Source organism: Strongylocentrotus purpuratus, unplaced genomic scaffold (assembly GCF_000002235.5).
Source record: "Strongylocentrotus purpuratus isolate Spur 01 unplaced genomic scaffold, Spur_5.0 spur5_scaffold_19, whole genome shotgun sequence".
Taxonomy (NCBI): Eukaryota; Metazoa; Echinodermata; class Echinoidea; order Camarodonta; family Strongylocentrotidae; genus Strongylocentrotus; species Strongylocentrotus purpuratus.
In genome coordinates, this window is record NW_022145604.1 from 11942876 (window position 1) to 11960030 (window position 17155).

The 17155-nt window shown below is 38.8% G+C and overlaps 1 long non-coding RNA gene across 1 annotated transcript; it reads right to left on the reverse strand.

The window, feature by feature from the left end:
• Positions 1-14468: 14468 nt before the first annotated feature.
• Positions 14469-16856, reverse strand: LOC115926035. The gene is made up of 4 exons (XR_004064936.1): positions 16799-16856; positions 15640-15733; positions 15071-15210; positions 14469-14507 (listed from the first exon to the last, which is right to left on the reverse strand). It is a non-coding gene; the product is annotated as an uncharacterized LOC115926035 (long non-coding RNA).
• Positions 16857-17155: the final 299 nt, after the last annotated feature.

Here is a 17155-nt window from a genome sequence, read left to right on the forward strand (position 1 = left end):
AAGGGAAAAGAGAAGGGAGCGGAGAAAGGGAAAAGAGAAGGGAGCGGAGAAAGGGAAAAGAGAAGGGAGCGGAGAAAGGGAAAAGAGAAGGGAGCGGAGAAAGGGAAAAGAGAAGGGAGCGGAGAAAGGGAAAAGAGAAGGGAGCGGAGAAAGGGAAAAGAGAAGGGAGCGGAGAAAGGGAAAAGAGAAGGGAGCGGAGAAAGGGAAAAGAGAAGGGAGCGGAGAAAGGGAAAAGAGAAGGGAGCGGAGAAAGGGAAAAGAGAAGGGAGTGGAGAAACGGGAAAAGAGAAGGGAGCGGAGAAAGGGAAAAGAGAAGGGAGCGGAGAAAGGGAAAAGAGAAGGGAGCGGAGAAAGGGAAAAGAGAAGGGAGCGGAGAAAGGGAAAAGAGAAGGGAGCGGAGAAAGGGAAAAGAGAAGGGAGCGGAGAAAGGGAAAAGAGAAGGGAGTGGAGAAACGGGAAAAGAGAAGGGAGCGGAGAAAGGGAAAAGAGAAGGGAGCGGAGAAAGGGAAAAGAGAAGGGAGCGGAGAAAGGGAAAAGAGAAGGGAGCGGAGAAAGGGAAAAGAGAAGGGAGTGGAGAAAGGGAAAAGAGAAGGGAGTGGAGAAAGGGAAAAGAGAAGGGAGCGGAGAAAGGGAAAAGAGAAGGGAGTGAAGAAAGGGAAAAGAGAAGGGAGTGGAGAAAGGGAAAAGAGAAGGGAGTGGAGAAAGGGAAAAGAGAAGGGAGTGGAGAAACGGGAAAAGAGAAGGGAGCGGAGAAAGGGAAAAGAGAAGGGAGCGGAGAAAGGGAAAAGAGAAGGGAGCGGAGAAAGGGAAAAGAGAAGGGAGCGGAGAAAGGGAAAAGAGAAGGGAGTGGAGAAAGGGAAAAGAGAAGGGAGTGGAGAAAGGGAAAAGAGAAGGGAGCGGAGAAAGGGAAAAGAGAAGGAGTGAAGAAAGGGAAAAGAGAAGGGAGTGGAGAAAGGGAAAAGAGAAGGGAGTGGAGAAAGGGAAAAGAGAAGGGAGTGGAGAAACGGGAAAAGAGAAGGGAGTGAAGAAAGGGAAAAGAGAAGGGAGCGGAGAAAGGGAAAAGAGAAGGGAGTGAAGAAAGGGAAAAGAGAAGGGAGTGGAGAAAGGGAAAAGAGAAGGGAGCGGAGAAAGGGAAAAGAGAAGGGAGTGAAGAAAGGGAAAAGAGAAGGGAGTGGAGAAAGGGAAAAGAGAAGGGAGTGGAGAAAGGGAAAAGAGAAGGGAGTGGAGAAACGGGAAAAGAGAAGGGAGTGGAGAAAGGGAAAAGAGAAGGGAGCGGAGAAAGGGAAAAGAGAAGGGAGTGGAGAAAGGGAAAAGAGAAGGGAGTGGAGAGGGGGATCAGGAAGATGGAGATGGCAGATAGGAGAGAGAGAGGGAAACCAAAATGGAAAGCGAAGGGGGTGGGGGGGGGGGTGAAGATGTGAAAGAGAGAGAGAGAGAGAGAGAGAGAGAGAGAGTGAGAAAACTTGAAATATTACTCAAATAGTCGCATAGGTAGCTACATGGCGGAAATAGTATCTCTTTGAAAGATTATGAATGGTAATGTAACAACGTTGTGCAATATGCTCCATTTTGTCTACACTCGTCTTATTTCTGCTCTGGAAAAGTTATTTATTTAGTACTAGCTGTCTAACCAAGTACAACAAGTCCTTATAATTGAGTTACCATTAGCATCTTTATATCTAATGCAAGCCGTTAACATGGAAGAACCAAGCCAGTTAAAAAGGCAACTACAGCTGCAGTGGCCATATGGATAAGAAAATACATGTACCAGTAACGAAAACGCGGCTTGATTCAGAAAGTAAATATATCAATATAAGAAGAAAATACATATAAGCAGCAAAAGAATATCAACGATTTCGTAGTACTTTGCAATTAGCGAGATTAGATGAAACAATGATTTATAGCACCTTACCTCTTTTCAATGGTAGTTGGAATCCACCTAGCTTCGGAAGGCCATCAAAAGCACCTGCGGATAATTGATGGGTGACAGATAGGGAAACTGACCAAATCGAATGCAATGGCTAACAATCTTGTTACGTCTGTTCGAGGATGACCAATTCTCTACTCCAATTATCTTCCCTTTTCTGGCACTTCTGGACAGAGCGATCTGTCTCTGTCTCGAAAGGCAAAGCTTGTAACGACGAAGACTACGTGATTAAGTAAACGTCTTCTTCGAGAAAGAAGTCTGGAAAGTAAAAACGGGTGCGATTAGGTTGAGTGAGCGGTTTGACATGTGAAGACTCACTCAAAGTTGGCTAATTACATTTTAGTTACTCTAAATCCATGGAAAATTGCGAAAGCAAAGACGGGCAGAAAAAACGACAAGTAAAAGACGGATGCTTGCGTGTTCTCCTTATGAATTGCTGTTACATGTATCGCGTCGTCATTCAGAAGAAAAAATAACAAATATGAATACTCCTCGTCCTTCTGCAAACAAGCACAACTGAGCACGTATGAATTCTGAAGGACGTACCGAACCAACATGAGAAGCAAATAAGAGTTAGATTAGCGGTATGTTTACCAAGTACATCATCATTGATTGCAGCCTCTTCCAATGGTATATGATATGAATCCTTAGCGAATGATCCTTAACGGGTTCGGTAAGGTTAGATGTGCAGTTCGTCTAACGTAGCGGTGTGCGAATGAACTAATACCGCTGTCGGCGCGCTTAGGCCGATTTCTATTCCGATTTTGGAGTTTTCAGGCTGACGCGTGATTGGTCAACAAGCCCGAGTGATAGTCTTGATGATACAGACCCCGCCGTGTGGTGTTCTCCACAATCAAAAGCCTCACATAAAGGATTCGTTCCTCAATTATGGTATTTGTATTTTTTTTTAATGTGTCACCCAGGTAAACGCTAGCCTGTTGTTGTGATTAAAACTTGGTAATGATATGAATCCTGAAAAGTTTTAGGGTGTTTTTTAATTAACAGAGGGCCACCAAGTTTTGAATGTATCAAAAATAAGATGTGAAACATCATATCTTAGATAATAATTGTTTTTTCCCCACTGATCACCTTCATGCGGTGCTGGATGACGTCATACTTCACAATCTACATGCAAATGTCCCAATGTCATTAAGAAAAACAGGCTTTTCTTTAAAAGTGTAAATGACTTGGATACCATATCACTGATATATTAACCTGTTTCTCTGTAAGGATGAATACATACATGATCATAATCCTACGTTGCAGCAATCAATGTTTTCCATATTAAATAGTATGTGATTAGACAAGTCTTATGTATTTTTCCTAAATCTGAGATGACACTCGTTCACTAAAAAATAATAGTTTTGTATTATTTTGAGCAAACTGACAGGAGATATAATTTTTTACTATTCACGGTTAATTACATTTTCAATCCCCGATTTAGTCCGATAAATCTTCATTTTCAATAAATACAATTAAAAGTTTACCTTAAGAGTCAAATATATTTTCCTTTAAGATCGTTATACCGGAACATGGTGTGCATACACAGTGACTACAAATACAAGTGTCTGATTGTAAACTAGTTCTGACAGCGCATAGTGGACGTGCTTTATTGCGGATATAACTGTCATTATTTTGTATTACCTAGTGTTACTGGTTTCTATCAAAATATTTTGTTTACAAAACTGCATTTCAATTTATTTTGACATTTGTCTCCCTTAATTTCATCAGAGTTATTTTTCATACCCCTGTCTATAATGTATCGCTCTTGTCTTTTCAGCGCTTTAGTGAAGAAAAACAAAAGATTGCAAAATCATTTTTCACGCATAATGTTTTAAATGTCAAAGAGATCCGATGTCGGAGTTTATCATGCCTTCTTTGTAATATATATAAAGGTTTTTCATTACGAATGTTCTACGTAGTCTATTCCTATCTCAGTTGACATGTTTATGTTTATTCCGCACCGTGGCGTTCTCATGAAGGACGAATCTTTTTGTGAGATACATTCAGAAAAGGTTGTTTCTACTGGAATGTATTTATAAATATCTTTCCAAATCTGTTTACTACGAGAGTAAAAATTTGAAAACGTAGCTAGTGGTTTTGAACCTTGTAGAAAGTAACGAGCTTTTGCGCTCCTCCCATCATATATCCCATTACTTTGTGCTCCTTCGTTTGTTTGTATCGCCTTATCGTATTTCAGTTTCGAGCCATCATGAGTGGAAGCATATGACACTGTTTTTAAACTAAAATTTCTTTCGTAATTTAAATCACGATCTTACCATAAACTATTATATTGTACACTTTCCCATAGTTTGTTACAATTTCATATTTTACAGTATTACATTTTAAATGTATTTTACTTATTCTATCAATTTACTTCTATCAAATGATCTTGAATGAGGTCTAAAAGACGCGTTTGATGCAAACATTTACGCAAGCAATTGCGATCAACTTTAAAGCTCCTTAGATTAGTCGGACAGTGCAGATTTAGCCTGAATCCAAAACGGGTTCAAGAATAAAGCCAATGACAAACATGTGTTCAAGTCTTGTGTTTATATTTATATTTTTCCATCGCGCCCAATTATCCATTTTTGTGTGCAGCAGGTATGCAGTTTGGGGTAGCGGGGGGGGGGGGGCAAAATCCTCTCCCCCAAATCCTTGATTACACTTACATTAAAGGGACGTACATAATTATGTAGTAAATGAATGCAAAAACAAGCAAAGCCATCTACCTATGGCCCACCCAATCCAAAATGGGTAAAATATGGTGAACAATATAGACGTACATGTACATGTACGCCATGTTGTGTAAAACCGAAACCATGTTAGCTATACTCTCTGTATAACTGACGCAATACAAGAACCTCCATCCACGCCCCCGTATTATTCTCCTCGAAGCGCTCCTGGCAGAGGGAAAATAGCAAGAATTGCCGATTCTCTTTCTGCTTTCCGTCAAGCCAGCTTAAAGAGACAAAAGCGAACTTGACCTCTAAGTGGGGTTAACCCTTAAAAGGGTCACGAGAAAAGGGTCACGAAAACTTCGGGGAAGGTCAGGTTGCTGATGAATAGACACTAGACTTTAAGGCATGTTAGTCAAATGTGGAAGGTAAGGTTTTACAGCAGGACTAACTGCACGGTCTCTTTTTCTATCGAGAGAGAGCATATCCTAGCAAGAAAACTGATTGTTTCTGACATATCCAAGTAATTCATTCTGAGCAGGGATTGATCAAGATTTCTATCTTTAACAACAAAAAAATAGCAAAAAATATTTAAACAGAGGAGGGGGGGGGGGGAGTAGTCAAGGAAAATAAATTAATATATGAAATGCAGAACTAATAGGATTTATTATTTGTACGTGTGTTTTAAGGTCAATTATTTGAAAGGAAGGGCATCAAAACACAATAAGTTGAGACACTTTGTCTATTTTATACATGTGTATTATTTAGGAAATGTACCTTTGGACCTAAATAAAAGGTCCTTTGACTTTGGGGAGAGAGAGAGAGAGCGAGCTTATTAGCCTGATTAATATGACAAGCCGAAATAGCTTGAGTATCCAGCAAAGGGTGGAGGTGAATGACATATGACCCTAGGGAGAAATTAAGCCTATTTAATATCAATGCAACTTGTCATGTGTCTACATCACGTTTTACTTTGGTCGGGTAGGATGACACCCCCCCCCCCCCCCCCCACCTCGTTTTGTGTAGATACGCCACTGCTGCTTCGCCGGGCCTTCTCACGTGCGAAAATATAAATGGTAGGGCTTATATTGGATTCACAAAAGAAGTTGAGCAAATTCCGAAGCTTTATACTAATAACGATAATAGACATTTATAAATTATATAAATTATAGGCATTTATATAATTGTCTTTCTAGACAATTCTATTCCGAGGCGCACAAATGAATGATTACACCGGCTTTAGCCTTTAGCCTACCTACCATTAGAGCGCTCTAGCATTTCAAGGAATTAATTCCTGCCAGTTACCCATCTAACTTCACCTGGGTCGAGTGTGGCAAATGTATATTAATGCCTTGTAAAAGGAAATTAGTGCCGTGTCGGGAATCGAACCACGACCTTCGAATTTCAAGTCAAATGCTTTAACCACTCGACTAAGTTTGCTGTGTTATAGACGATGTCAAAACGATGGTTTCGATTCGCTCTAGTGTTCTTCTCTTATGGCCTAAAGATTTCGATAGACATCTATCTATCTATCTTTCTATCTACCAGGCTATAGTTCATCCAGACACTGGACAACGCCCTCCTGATACCATTTCATTCTCTTATGTCTCTAGCTATCCTAGGGCGTGTTTATGCTTAACTTTTTCTGGTCAGAATCAGGCATCTGTTACGCGTTTAGTTTTAAAACACGGTTGCGTCCTTTCTCACTTTTGTAGAATCACCGAAAAACGGCGATCACGATCGCCGATCGTAAACTCACAAAAAGATGCGTTTACAATTTGTAAACGCGTTTAAATGGGGTCAACGCACTGACCTCTAGTGGGTCTACGTAGCATGCACAGTGCAGATTTGAGAATACAGCTGCTAGGCCAATTAAGGCCACACAGGGAGAATTGCCTGGAGGAGCCAGAGAAGTGAGCATAAACAGTACACCGTGGAACTGCGATTACGATGAGCGTTTACGATGAGCGTTACAAATCGCTCATTCTGCCTTCAAAATTTAAGCTTAAACGCACCCCTAGTCTAAGCGGCCGTTCTCATGTATGATGTTTGGTAGACATGTCGCACGATAAAAAGGGATCAAGTTTCAAACCCAATAACAAACATCTATGCACACTCAGAAACTGAAATATAGTTTCAATGGGACCTCATGACATGAGTGTTTTTTTTAATTGTTTTTATTTGTAGATAAAAATGATGAAACAAATTGGTCTCTGTACCATATATCTTTCATATTTCAAGTATTTGTATTATGAGTTATTAGTATGCCCCCCTTTCTTTACAAATATGTAAATCTAGGTAAAGATTCACTCTACATTTTGATAAATAAGAAAATGAGGAAGGGAAAGTGAAATAATAATGTGCCTATTTCATCTTAATATAAACGACCATCATTCGGAAGGGGAGGGAGTGGTAATCTTAATGCGCATACCGAGTAGCCCCCTTCCATGGGAAGGGATGCATCTCTTTTAAAGGGGGTGTAGCAGGGCTAATACTGGTTAACGCCATCTACGATTTCTTTTGGACAACTGCATGTAAACGAATGGACTTGATTAATGGTCAGCTCGCGCTAGCGTTCGCGAAACACACCAAAGTTCTCCACACGCTTCGGTTTCGCGAATTTTATACCCGATTGGCCCCCGAGTCAGGCCACGGGAAAAACACGTAGTCTCGTCATGCTACACCCCCTTTAAGATCGTTAAAAGCACCCATTTCACTCTTTAAAAAAAAGATAAACTGAGAGCGAAGTGATGAATTATTTACTCCAGATGCAGATAATCACATTTCCATCCAAAAAGGGGTAAAGGGTAAATATTCTACCGCATACGTGATATCTTTTCAATAATATTTACGTTTCGTGAAATATCTATACCCACGGTGTGCAAACTCAGTTTTTACTGAAAATATATACACTCATTATAGCGCACTATTCAGGAAACTGTTTGAGCTATAATGAATGACGCAATGTTTTTGTAACATTTTAGCAGCCACATACAAACGGGAGCTGATCGAGGCGTAATTGTGTTTGCGGCGTCATAATATGTCATCCTTAGCTGGTAAGATAAACGAAACATAATACCAATTGTCACCTGATACCTTTCAAACGCGGATTTCTATACGCCATTTTCATCTGCACGGCAGCTTCAGTTGATAATATTTTTTTAGAAAAAGACTACTGTATTCCCCAGGTCCTCTCAATGATGTTTCTTCAATTTATGTGTAACCTTTATATATTTCCAATATGAATCAAATAAAGTATTCCCCCCTGTTGATGATAGCCAGTCAGACCTTTTTTTCTCCCTGCTATTATTCCGATATGATATTATGTTACTCGAAAGTCAAAGAGAAGGTTGAGTTCTTGGAAATTAACAAAAAATTGCTTTCTGAAAAGGATGGCTCTTCATATTTTAAATATGTTAGGTAAAAACCAAAGATGCGGACCAGAACTTTCATTCCATAATATTGTGTAGTCGCAAATACACATTTCTGTGAAGAGTGCATTTGACCTTTAGCAAGACTGGCCCAATATATTACAATTTAGATGATTCTAAAATCTCACAGTATACTACACACCAATCAATTGCCAATACTTAGCTGCTTCACAATGCAATCGCATGACCAGAACTCAAGTTTAGCTTTAAAGGTAATACAAAGTTTTTGTATGGGGTCATGAATTTGGTTCAAATGAACATATTGGAAACATAATATACGATCCTACAATATTCAGTGATCGTTGTCGCGGTCGAAATCGACTCTAAAGTTATGACATTGTAAATAATTAACACTTCATGTTAAATAGCTCCCTCTCAAGGTCAAGATATTAATTAAGCTATAAAACAATGTTTATTGACTAAAATCGACCGATAAGCTATTCTCGTCCGGAAATTATATACCGCAACTACATACTCTGAGATTTTCATGGTCGCAGCTACCATTGTACGGCCGTAGGAGCTATCTGAAATTTATCAAAATTTACCGGGAGCACCGGTAAATCTTTATATTTAATTTTTCTCGAAACCAGAAGTGTTTTAGGAGCTACAATTTCTGGTGTTTTTAATACATCCACAGGGGCATCAAAATATATCTAAATTGTAAAGAATCATTATCCACCCATTTTTCAGAATTTCCCAAAACTTTGTAATACCTTTAAGCATATAATTGTCACTCATTTATTTGCATTAATCTTTACTTATTTTAAGCTGACGTCAATGTCAATTTATCTCTTTATTGAATGTGATATCAACATTTACATCCGGGTTACACATCCTAAAAAAGCGACCGGATGCCGACAAATCTTAGCCATTCCGGTACGGTATTGTATTACATGTACGTCACAGCGTTGTTACACAAAACCGTCATAAGTACAAGTTCAACGACATCCCATTTAAAAGCGTCTTCAGTGAGATGTCGGCAAACTTGTACTTATGACGTCTTCGTGAATGCTGCTCTGGATTCATACCAGTCGGTGTGACTGAAGCGTAGGTCTAAAGATCATGATATGTAACTTTACCGAGAGCGGGCGAGTCTGTTTAAAAATGTTAAAACTAGAGCAATTGTGTTTTAGGAAGAGGACACTTGGGCAGCATAACAAGAGAATGGCAACACCAAAAGGAGACGCCAACCTAGAATAACTAGGTGCAATAGGGGGACAATGGGGGACAATTAGCCTACAAGCACATACTTTAATTTGACACTAACAAAATTTGTTGAGCTTCTCATGACTCTCTGGCCTGAATTCACAAAGGATGCGTTTTAGACCAAGGTTCAGATAAACCTTGGTCTGCAATGAGTCAAAACGCGTCATATGACGCACATAAACCTAGGTTTGTCTACACACCTCTTTGTGAATTCGGACCTATGTCTATGTCAGGAGCAGCCGTAGTACGTTACCTAATTATACTGCTGTCTCTGTAAAGTCTCCTTTCTCAGACGCTCTCTTATTTATCAAGACTGGCAACGGGGTTTTACTGCAAAACTAGAAGGCAACTGCTCTATGTGGCACATACCGTAATGTTCATGTGGATTTAGTAATGGGGGGGGGGGGGGGGTTTATTCTAGAAATCTAATGTTTATTGCTTGTTAGTTCCTAGGATTTGGACCACTTATAACAATGACAAGTGTACTCAAAGTGAAGAGTGACCCGCTTTTTCTAAGTGTTCCTGAAAAAGACATTTGATTTGCTCCAGTTTCCTCATTCACCCTTCATTCAAGTTACATTAAAGAAAAAAGGCGAAGGAAATGCTTATAACATCCGTTTTATTGGACCGAAAGGCATACTTTGGGTATCTAGGGGCAAACAACTTTTCCCATTCCTACCAAAGCACGCCCCTAGCAAACAGTGTCAGTGGTGACGCCCTACCGCCAAAGTGGCTGAAGCTGATTTGTATTGGGAGATATAGAATGAGTTCGAGCCTTGCCGTCACCATCGTTACTGGGCAAGCGACGGTAGCTTTGTATGGCATGAACTCGTTGCCATAAAGTCAGATCCAAATATCTATCATTTATTAAAAACAAAATAGAGAAAAAAAAAATTATGTAATGAATGCACTGTTCGATTGTGGAACGACGGGATCTCGCTCTCTGATTGGTCAAAACTATCTTCGACCCCTCCCCCTAAAAAAACAAACACGCCTTAATACTATTTTTATATTTTTTAGATTGACATTAAAACATCAAGTTACACCTAGTACAACTACTTCCACTGAATTAAGGAGTATCAAATGTCCAGCTCTTCCTTCTTATCAAATTGCCTCAATCCTGCAACATTTCGATTCAATGAAATTGGATTAAAGTCATGTAATAGATATTGTTATCTTTTGTTGACTTGGTTCACATACGTTCCATTTCTTTTAACTAAAATGGTGATCTTCATGGGATGACGAAATGGGCACTTGGCGCTCCTTGAATCTTATAAATCAGTGGACAAATCTGCCCTCTTAACTCTTATCATACCACAGGGCTTATCCCCATTGTGCCAAGCCCCAAATCCCCCGTACCAGGTTTATTTTGAGATAATCTGATTAACGCGATGGTTCTATGAATAGCGCGTGCGAAACACACAGCACAGTCCAATCAAAATAAACAATAACTGCTATTACGAATGCGTGCTTGCACGTACATGGCAGTGAATCAATGGTTACCTCGCATGTACAAAGCACTCTAACGGTAGCGTGCATGCAGCCTCGTGGCATGCTATGAGTTGAACATGGTCTACAGTTAGTACCGTTTTATTAAGACCGACCGCTATTGCGTTAAATGCCTGCTATACAGAAGTTTCCAAATAATCCAGTCACGATTTTAAAATGAGTGGAACATTGATGATTTAATTGATTTTCCCGCGCTCCACACACACAGACCAGCTTTTACATGTGAGCTAATATTTGAATAGACCATTCGATGAAAAATGCAATGCAAGCGAATGTCTGTGTGGTTTTGCTTTTCTGTCTTCTTTTTAGTATTGGCATTACTGTTCTTGCAAATCTTCAGATTTCAGATGTCATGGTTGAGTTGAATCTGTGTCAAACTCCGTCTACGAAACTTTTTGGGTTATAATTACGCTGGCATATTTTCGAAATCTAGGAAATTTTACAACAGTAGTTGTATAGACTTCTTGTTCAAGAGAGAGGAAGAGAGGTGCATGATGGGAATCGAGGGGAGTGAGTGAGTGAGAGAGAGAGAGAGAGATGTCGAGAAAGTGAGAGGTAATGAGCCTGTGAGAGAGGAAGTATTATATGTCTTAAACTTTTCTTCTAATATAAAATGTCAGAATTCGTTCATCTTATTTATTACACTCGTCGTTAAGTTTATATTTGTCCATAATAACAAATTACCGCATATGATCATACTGAAATCAAATCAACGAATCGATGACAGGGAAATTTCGACAAGGGCAACCTTCGGGGCCGGTAACCTTTCGGTAATGTTGTGTTTGCTTACGAATAAATTGTCTATGTATGCGGGGACGTCAACCTTCTTTAATAATAGAGAAGGGAGACGAACTTACTGGTGAATTTTTTTCCTTCAAGAATACATATTTTTCAACGGCAAATCTCGACCTGCCTCTGGAATTGGTGACTCTGTGCACACAGATTACTTTCCATAATTATAATAATATTTTGATGCCTGGATAATGACTGGAGTAAAGGTTAGTGACGATGGAAAGGTTATAGATATATGCTCTCGCGACAGCTGACAATGTTGAGAAAAATCATATACTAACAGGATTCCTAAATCTGAACCTGGACATGAGCAGGGGTGTCGCTAGACTAGACCTTTTTCAGGGGGTGGGGGGGGGGGGGGGGGGTCTGTAGATGCCACCGATTACCGACAAAAACTAGCCACCAATTACCGACAAAATACATAAATGCCAATGTGCCAATGTCTACAAGTTTAACCCTATAAACCTGGGGCCGGGGGCTAATTTTCTTACGAACTATCTTCACCTGCGCATGCGCACATTGTCATTTCCCTTGACCTCATAAATATACGGGTTATTTCATCCAGACTAGTCAGCATCTTAGCTTTTATATTTTTGTAAAAATGTGCGACTAAAATGTGCAGGTTCTTGGTGTGGCGTGATCGGAAAAAGCGCTGCGCTTGTACACATATGTATTTTTTTCTTTTTTTTTGGTCTCGAAATTTGGAAATTTGACATTTTGCTCCGTTGGGGGGGGGGTAAGGTCACCTTTTTTAGGTCGGCCATGGGAATAATTTTTTTTTTTTTTTTTTAATAATTAAAAAAAAAAAAAAGAAATCCAAAGGGGGGGGGGGGGGGGTTTTAGGTTTTTTTTAGGGGGGTTTACACACAAAAAATTTCCAAAGGGGGGGGGGGGTTTAACCCAGGCCCCCCAAGCTCCGCCATTTTGTCCGGATCCATTAGAAGCCAAAATAAGCCCCTTGCATAATTCATGAGCCTTATGAATTATGCATTCTGTAGGATGCTCCCCACGAAAAGTGTACTGGAATGATGTTCACTACATTGTAAAAGACAATACGCGTATCAGCGTAATTAGAGAGGTCAAATAGTCTACTGTACGGAATTATGGGTAATTTATTCATCACGCTGCGCGCTAGCAACGCAAGTGATTCAGCGAATCAGCGTGGATTATTCTGATGCGATCACCGTTAGGTGAAATACGCGCTCGAACTTGTATTATCGATCACCAGTATAACAGCTGGTGTACCCAGGATGCAGCGGGAAGTGGACTTTCAAAGTTCCTCTCGTTGTTGTGTTGTTGTTGTTTTTTAATATGGGGGAGTGGCCTTAACTTCGTTGAGAAATACTGATATTCTTAATGTTTCGATCTTATTCCCTTTTTAGTCTATCAATAACTGGGTCTGTTTTTGTTTTATTAAATCAAACATGCTATAAGCCATATAACAACACATTCTATGGCTATGATTATACATTTCAAATATGCTTATGTTTAAAGTTTCCTTATTTTAGACAAACAAATTATGTGGCAAAGTGGATGGTTTCTCTCCACCCACTCTCATCGTACCTAAGTTAACGATTCCCTTTCTCTGTCTTTCGTAAATTATTTTCTGCAACTAACGGTTTGTTGTCTTGACTGAACAACCTGTTGCAGTTCTTTTCTGTCTCACTTTCAGTCGTAATACCACTCATTTACATTTACTCGTTATCAACTACGATCAACCATTCCATATTCACTCCATTACTGTTCACATTTCACTTGGATTATCTTCACTTTTCCTTTTTGCAGCCTTTGCAGGAGCTTTGAACATTTTTAATGTAGAGACCAGAGAGATCGGAAAATATGTTAATCATTTTATTCAAATTTTCTAACTTGAAAATGGAAAGTGAAACATTGTTTTTCAACATCTTGACATCATTTTTGTTTTAAGACAATGGAATTTAACACTGGAAATTTTGAATTGGGTTGCCCCCTCCCCCCCCCTCCCTTCAAACCCCCCCCCCCCCCAGAAGTGGTACCAGGGTTAGTTAGTTAGGAGGCCCATGTCCTTTATAATTTTATTGTTAAGAATAGTTTTCTCTTTTTTTTAAAATTAATTTTACATTGGTATACCATTAATTTCACTGGGAAAACCACCCCTTCCCTTACACATCAATACTACCATTACTTCTAGCAACAGTAATTCTATAATTCAAAACATTTTCATTTTCTAAATCCTTCTAATATAAACATATAACAAATATAACATTGTTTACACTTTTGCAACCCGTTACACGGTCCATGTAGAAACAGCACCAGGAAGAGGATAACAAGCCCCCCCCCCCCCGTTTTCTTAAGCTAGAAAGTACCAAAACATGATTCTATTAAAATTAGCAGTTTTGATACAAAGGCAATGATGATTAGCAGTTTCCATATTTAGTGCATTTAGAGGGTTGTCTTTCAAACCTTCTTACATACAATACTTGAAGCAGCAATAATGTAATAATCTACAAAACTTCAAATACAGAAGTCCATAGACCGAGGTAAATGAATTTCAACATGTATAATTAAATTTGAAATATCATTGATTAATTCAATCTTTGATATAGACTAATAGATCTTTATCACTCACTCAAATTTCAAGGAAATTTCTTTCTGCCCAGCCCTCAGTTTCACCCTATAAGATGGAAGTTGACATTGTTAAAATGTTAATGTTTATTCATTGATGATTAGTTATCTTTAATTATTTGAAAGTTGACAAGATGATAAATTCATTAGCTTTTTTTAAATGTGGTATTCTACAAACATATAATACAAATAATAAATAAATAGTATGTAAATATTCAAGTTTAAACCCATCTCTACTGTCCTCTTTCATTATATGAGGGTGGCATCTTTAAGACGTAGTCCCATGTAGATGTCTTCTGCATTCATTGATGAAGTTGTAGCCTAGTTTTCAGAAGAAAGGGCTGTGATGATAACCCAAGTCTGTTGAATGGAAAAATGAAATAAGATACAGTGTATAAGAAAATAAACAACAACTTATAACATACACCCCGATACCTGCTCTGACAAAAAGAGGAAGGACTAATATTCACTTGGGATTCTAGGGGGCAAACCTAAACTATTTTTCCTACAAGACTAGCAATACTGACCACATGTTAGATTATTTCTGATGATCCCATTAAGACAATAGGCCTGATGGAGCTTGGATCAGGCAAGTATGAAATAACTAATACCGGTACATGAACAATGTACTTGTAATGTAAACTCATGGTCATAATTGAATAATACTTGGTTAAGTATGGGCCATAAAATGACCAAACAACTTGGAACAGAGAATGTACTGGAAATAGCTATTGAAACATACGTTATGTAGACTTATATTTCATGTATACGGTATTGACATTTTATTTTTAATCTAAATCACAATTGTGATATTCAGTCATGTATTCTTTTACAAGTCAATGGACAATGAAAAATATAATTGTCAGATCTATAACTTTCTGCATGATAAATGTGTTCTACAATAGTTTATTGGGGGTACCTACATGGTATATTAGCACACTTGCTTGTATGAAGTGCAGTAGGCCCACATCTCTAGATATGATTCTGTCAATATCTGTTCTTTATTCCTCTCCTGGGTTTGTAATCAGCATGCTTTCATCATCCACTGTAGAGAAGCATCATCCTACATAAGAGAAAGCAATGTAGGTACTTCAATTAAAAAGTGATAATAATAGATACATTTCAACCATAATTCATCGTATGAATTGACTTTCGTTAATCTTATGTTGTGTTCTTCTTCATCTTCATTGCTCAAGAAGTGAAAGGACCACTTACAAAAAAAAAGTAATGAGGGGTCCTGTGTATACCCTACATGTATGATCATTATCATTATTATGTAGTGCTTTGAATGTGCATTAGACATCGTTCTTCTACACACAGGACCTCCTGTAAATAAGGACAAATCCCTTTGTAAACAAAGAAAGGGAAGAACTATAATAAAATATTCCCTCCACTATACACACTTGAAACATACTCTTAGCTCCATTTCCTTTTTAGTGAATTAATAGGTGGTCGTTTAATATTTGTGTGCTAAATATCCTGAAAATTTTACCTGCATGGGACTTTCAGCTTCATCTTGAAAATATAAGAAATGTTGTAATGTCTACTCATCAGTTAACTCCTTCCAGCTCTTCATCAGTTTCCATCTGTTGGAACAAAAAGAAAACAAAATCAATACGACAATCAAGGGGGGGGGGGGTAAACCCCCCTACCTTCAGTTTTTTTTATGTGTATGTTTTTCTAGAACCCCCCCCCCTGTTTTTAGTGTTGTTTGTTTTTTTGTTTTTGTTTTTTAATACAAAACAAATCCAAATGGATGACCTAACCCCCCCCCCCCCCCCATGCTTATTCAGTGGCTGGCTGAGTCGTTGCGAAATTTTTGGTCAGATTTAAAAATGTTAACCCCCCCCCCCCCCCCTCCCCCTTGAAAAAATCCTGCGTACGCCACTGATAGGGGTCTAGATCTAGATAGTAAGGTCAAGGTCTAGACGCTAAAAATTGACAAGCATGCTGGACCCACACAAAATCTTATTATTAAATAAACAAATCCTAGTGTTGATGTTTTTTGGATACTTTTTATTAATAAGTTCCAGGTTTACATCTAAATGAAATAAGATTTGGAGTTGTTTGATTATCAATGGTCACAGATAATTTTGGTCTAAATAAAGTTGACACGGATGCAACTGAGCGAACGGATGGCACTGCACTGATAAAAATAAAGCCATCTAACAGTTAGAGTCAACATCTACTAAAGATTTTAACAAGAATTAATCCACTTGGATTATCAAAAAAATCATGCTTCAGAGATTATTGTAAGGTGTAACGTTAAATCTAGATTTAAATTAAATCGATGATTGGTGAATTAGCTAGATTCATGATGACGATCAAATCTGAAATAAAACTTGATTAGAAAGTTTGATCTTGATGCAGATGAGCACCGAAATTCCCCAGGGTGGGCCTGCCGGAACGGCCGGGTCCCTAACTGGAGTACTAGGGTGAAATGACGGCAAACCGCAGTCAAACTACTTCATGACGATGAAAATCAAAGTTCAATTTCAAGAGCAATAATTTCCTAGTCTTTTCCCAAAAAATCTGTTGAGAACGGTCTCACAATGTAACGAAATTACCGTAGATCACAAAGATTATTGCAGCTTTTTCAAAATTGATGACTAAATTCACTTAATCTACTCATATTTCAATCAATTACTCACCCATTCTCAATGAACTAAATCTTCTCAGTTTGTGCGAGTAGCCTGCGTCGTGCATAAATCTGCATAATCAAAGTGACGCAATGAGGTCAAATATATTATCCGGTTTCTTAAACGATACTATCGATAAAATACATATTCATGAGGCTCATATCCAATCAAAACGCCGCCTCGGGTGCTTATTTTGTCTTCAAATGATCCAAAAGAGGCGGAGCCTAATCCCATTCGTGTAATGGTTTCCGCGCGTGCTGCTTTCCGTCTAGTAATTATATTTAAACGTCTTTGGTTTAACCCCCCAAACCCCCCCCCCCCCCCCCCCCTGCGTACGCGCCTGGACGCAACAATACATGCGCATCTGAA